The sequence below is a fragment of the Macrobrachium rosenbergii genome, chromosome 54 (assembly GCF_040412425.1).
Source record: "Macrobrachium rosenbergii isolate ZJJX-2024 chromosome 54, ASM4041242v1, whole genome shotgun sequence".
NCBI classification, from domain to species: Eukaryota; Metazoa; Arthropoda; class Malacostraca; order Decapoda; family Palaemonidae; genus Macrobrachium; species Macrobrachium rosenbergii.
Window position 1 is genome coordinate 15312083 of NC_089794.1, and position 5520 is coordinate 15317602.

General features: G+C 36.3%; 1 protein-coding gene across 6 annotated transcripts in view; it reads left to right on the plus strand.

Moving 5' to 3' along the window:
• Positions 1–397: 397 nt before the first annotated feature.
• Positions 398–5520, plus strand: part of LOC136834774 (uncharacterized) — a 660322-nt gene continuing 655199 nt past the window's right edge. For 3 of the 6 annotated variants that reach the window (XM_067097408.1, XM_067097411.1, XM_067097412.1), the window contains exon 1: positions 630–769. The gene's annotated coding sequence lies outside the window, so the exon portion shown is untranslated. Of the gene's footprint in view, positions 770–5520 lie in introns of all 6 variants that reach the window. The other 3 variants (XM_067097409.1, XM_067097410.1, XM_067097406.1) reach the window with 2 other exon arrangements.

The window sequence follows — 5520 nt, forward strand, 5'->3', positions numbered from 1 at the left end:
TGTGTGTATATATATATATATATATATATATATATATATATATATATATATATATATATATATATATATATATATATATATATATATATACAGTATATATATATTATATATACATACGCAAATATGTAAAATACTGTGTTCGTGTTTTACAAGGAATTTTTAAATATTTTATATTTTACTTGGCAATTATTTCCCACAGCGCTTTGTATTCCGCCATGCAATTGTAACCGTATCATTTTTCCACTTGAACGAAGAGAAATCACCGATTTTGCATTCAGAAGTTAAAAAATTTTGAGCGCAGGAGCTGGCGGAAAAATAAAAAAAAAATAAGCGATGGCAACTCTTGGGAGTCCCGGGGATAAACCTCTAGACTACTAGTGATTTTCATCTCAGCTTCAGTCGAGTGCGAGACCCCATCGACGAAAGGTCTGTGCCGCTCCTCGCTTGTGCCGCCTCTTGAGTTGAGCCTCGGCGTCAGCTCGTTCCTCGTTTTTCCCAAAATTAATTTTTTCGGTTTTGAAAAGTGATCATGCCCGCGTTATTTTGATGGACATTTTACAGTGAATCAGTGAGTGAAATATCGTTGTATGAGTGTTGGAAAATAACGCTTGCTCAAGCGAATCTGTAAATAATTTAAGGGATGTTTTTTTGGTAGTGTGGATACGTTAAAACCTTGTGTCAGGGGGAAGTGCGTCTTCTTGTGGATATGGTCTGTAGCCGGTCTTCATAATGGATACGCCGACCCATATTTTCTCGTGTGTGGAGTAAGGTGAGCGTCTCGCCAAGAGTTTTCTCTTCCCTCACTTTACTTTAATTTTAATCTTTTATTTTCTTTGACGGTCATCTAGTAGATCGTCGAGGCTCAGGATGATTTCGAGCGGTCGCTTCGTTGATGTTACAGGATTTTTGCTATATTTCTTCTGTCTTTTATTTATTTTTTATTTGTTTCATTAGCTTTTTTCATCATTATTTGAGAATTTTACGATCAGTTTTCTTCCGTAAAAGTTTTTCGAAAAAATCGGCCTAGTGTAAATAACCTTTTTAATTAGTTGTAGTATGTAGGCCTAGTCACACTGTAGCATTTATTTGTCTGAAAAATATTACTTTTCATAATTAAACTTCTAAATTCTCATTAGTACTCTTATGAGGGTATTTAAAAGAAACAAGACCCACAACCCAAATCATATATTGTTATTGCATTTATAATAACTTCCCTTATGGGCCTAAACAGCTTTTTATGCTTACTTAGCGTAGATCAGTGTATACATTGTATTTAAATCAACCTTTTATATGCTTTATTGTAGTCCTTATTATAATCAGTTTATTGTGGTCCTTATAAGTTTTAATTATTGTATGGTAATTTGCAATTATTCATATCGATATGTTTTAAGTATAACGAAGGCGTAATTGCGAATGGGTTTATAAACTAAAAAAAATAAAAATAGTCAAAGTGTAACTGAATGTAACTATGCACAATTTTTAATGAAGATTTCGTATTGTATTTACGTTGAAAATGCTTAGAAAAATCAAGTTTATTTAAGGCTTGGGCTTAAAATTTAAATTGCAGTATTCTATAGGCCTATGAATTCATGATGAAATAGTAATAATATTATGATATTGATATTACTTTCATGGATCAAAATTCAAAATATTAATCGAGATGATGCCATTACCGGGAAACGTACATAGTGATATCCTGTAGGCCTATGGGCCTAGCCTCTTTAGAGATCGTACCCCCATTTTTTATTTATGTTCTGATTACAACAAGAGTATCGTAGCTTTGTATAAGTCTGTTTTCTTTTCTTTGTTTTGTTGCTTTTCTTTTATGCTTTCCTACACTATTTTCCGTCTCAGTTGGGGCAATGTTTTATTTGTTATTTTAGGTAACAGGTAAGGCGCTTATGCGTTGATATTTCAAGTTTTTCTAAATTTCTTTTCTTTTTTTAATTGAAATTCTGTCTGTTCTTTTGACATTTACTATTAGTGTCATCTTCATTTATTTATTTCTGTAATATATGTATGTATATATATATATATATATATATATATATATATATATATATATATATATATATATATTATATATATATTCGCTGAACAACTACTTACTGGACTGGCATTTGCAAGGGCCGGGGTTCGATCCCGACCTGCCTGCACCAGTCGACCCAGCAGTGAGCCTGTATCAGCGTCATTTGAGAGTAAGGTGTAAGACGTGGGTATTGCAGTCTCATCCCAAAAAGATCGGCTGAGGACCGGATTGCTCCGGTTCCCCCACCTCCAGTCTAATCCCTTTAAGAGGAGAAAGGTATCAATCGGGTATGTATACTGTATATATGTATATACAGTATATATATGTATACGTATATATGTATATATATACATATATATAATATATATATATATACTACTGTATATACATGTATGTGTGTGTGTCTGTGCCCGTGCGTACGCGCGCCCGAGTATGCGTTGCATAAATTCCTTTGATTCATCAACAGTGTTACGATCACTGGAATTCAGCTTTACCCAGCAATTCCTATTATCGATACGCTGATCTTCATTCGCTAATCTGGGTTTTAAGGAGAAAGACGAGGACTGAAATAAATTCGGTAAGCAGCGGAGCAAGGATGGAATGAATAGGAGAATCCTTATTGAAGTGTGTACGGTTTCCTTTGAGATGGGAGGAAAATTCTCTCTCTCTCTCTCTCTCTCTCTCTCTCTCTCTCTCTCTCTCTCTCTCTCTCTCTCTCTCTCTCTCGTTACTTATTTGTATTTCTTTCTGTAACATTTTAATCATATGTTTTTCAGTGGGTAGTGTTATGTACAGAGAGGTGAGGGGGAGGGGAGTCTCTCTCTCTCTCTCTCTCTCTCTCTCTCTCTCTCTCTCTCTCTCTCTCTCTCTCTCTCTCTCTCTCTCTACTAATTTATAGTTCTTTCCGTAACATTATAATCGCATCATATATTTCAGCAGATAATATTATGTAGAAAGATGAAAGGCAGGAGAGATATTATCTCTCTCTCTCTCTCTCTCTCTCTCTCTCTCTCTCTCTCTCTCTCTCTCTCTCCCCCGACTCACCCTCATGGTTGTAGCTAAGATACAGCGTATCGTTTTAGGCAGTTATCATATATACATATATAAATATATAATATATATGTAAAAGTTCTCTCTCTCTCTCTCTCTCTCTCTCTCTCTCTCTCTCTCTCTCTCTCTTTGAAGTAATTATATGAGATCTGATGAGACTCCCGTCCCTCGCATACCTGAAGTGTCAGTTCGGGCTCAGTGTACAAGACCACGATATCTGTCTCTATTAATTCTTTTTCATTTTGTTATTCTAAACTCGATGGTCTAAATGTATTCTTGGTAGCCTAGAGTGTATATATGTATATATATATGTGTGTGTGTATTTATGTATGTATATTCATAGTACCTTTGAGTTTTATATATATATATATATATATATTTTTATTTTTTTTTTTTATTTATTTATTTATAGTGCTTGGAATTTGAAGTTTTGTACCATTAAATATCATTATTGTTCTTGCTGTTGTTGTATTAACTTTTCTGTCCTCTGGAGTTTTAAATTGTGAAGCTTATAATGGTGGTTATATCCTTACTATAGAAGACTTAGGAAAAATTACGTATTATTATTTGAAAGAGGTGTAATGTGACCGCCCCATTACATTATATAGACTGTTTCTACATGAAACAGGTCCGAATGATTCTAGGTTCCTGAATCAGGAATGAGAGTAGGACCAAAGTAAAGTTGCTGAAGAAGTTGAACAGCTAAATGGGAAGAGACGAGCGGGAAAAATTGAGAAGTAAAAGGCAGAAAGCACTGCAGCTGTGTCGCCACCGGTTGCAAAGAATTTTAGGTACTCTGTACAGTTTGGTGTACGAGGTCGATGTAAGCTGTTATCCACAGGTGGAAGTGGCCACTTATACTGTTCATTTATTATTATTATTATTATTATTATTATTAGGAGTAGTAGTAGTAGTAGTAGTAGTAGTAGTAGTAGTAGTAGTATTATAAGAGTACCCTTGAAAAATCTTTGATACCCTACTTTTTTAAAAGCATTATCCTGCGTATTTTTTTCTTTCGCAAATGCTTTTTCTAGATATCAGGAAACAAAACAGAACAAGACTAAGCCTGAAGGCAGATAATATAACAGTCGTCTACGCAAACCAAGCCACCCATAGGAGTGAACGGCTACGTGCTAAATAAAGGCAATCGGAAAAGGACAACACAGGTAATCGAAGCTAACAAAAATAATTTATACGCCATATGGATAACGCCATAAGTCAGATAAGCCGAGACAGGAGTCCATGCGAACTTTATTTTCTCTCAGGCTTCGTTGTCGCCCATTGCCGTTTGCACCAGATCGCTAAGGTTTGTTGCAAGATTCGTCGACGGTTTGTTATCCTTAGCAGTGCAGTGGTCAGTGGCAGGAGCTTAAATCTTTGGGTTAACTGCACTGTTTTATCTGGGCCTGGTACGTGCTTATAAACGCTTGATAAAATTCCTCGTATATAAAATTTTTGATGTTCAGAATACAGGAAAGGAAGATGTGAAGTATTAGGCTTACAGCATCAAGAGGATCTTTTATTAGAATTGGCAAGAACGTCACTCTGCACTAACGAAAATATAAAATAGAAGAGGCAGCTGTGGATGACATGTGATAAAAATGAGAGAAATTAAAGCTTCGAACTGATGCAAAGAAATTTGAGGCGCCGTTACAAAGACTAATCCTCGCCGCATTACCTCGCTGTATCACAGTGTTGACGACAGTTATTATAATTATGAATGTACGAGAATTCCAGATAAATACCAACTCAAAATAAATAACTAGCCACTCGCACCGAAATTTACGCGATCTGTTCGTTCCGAATAGTGAAAGAACGTATCAGATTTTAAAAATCTTAATTTTTATCCTCTGAATTGCAGAGGATTACCAGGGATGAGGTCACGTGACCCTGGTATCAGTGGATGTAAATATTTGGTTAAGATTATATCGATTTCGCGTAATGGACGTGTTCTGAAAACGTGTGTGTGACGGTCACGCAAAGATGGCTTCTCGCTAGAGCTGTGTCCGCAATTTGTCTCTGTTACTAAGACTGGGAGGAATTAATGTCAGATGGGCGTGTGTTCCTTGGTAGTATGAAGCCGCGTCTTGCTATGTATTGTGCAAAAACACTTTGTCTAATACAGTACAATCCATATCCGTAGCTGGTCCCGCTGGTATAGTGGTTCGTGTCGTGGCATGCCACTCAGATGTCGCGGGTTCGAGTCTCTCCCAGGACGATGGAGAAATCACTGGCTCTGTATCATGATCAGTTACTGCTGCAGCGTGGGGTCTGCGGTCGGAGTTGAAACCAACATTCTTTGGAAGCTTGAATTTCAAGTCGATGGCCCCTGTGTGCTTGTCCGTAGACCGTGTTCCTTGCACGATATGTTCCATGTTCCTTGCATAATTTGTTTTCGAAAGTTGTTTTCGTTACTTTGAATAAGAAGTGGTGCTCGACTT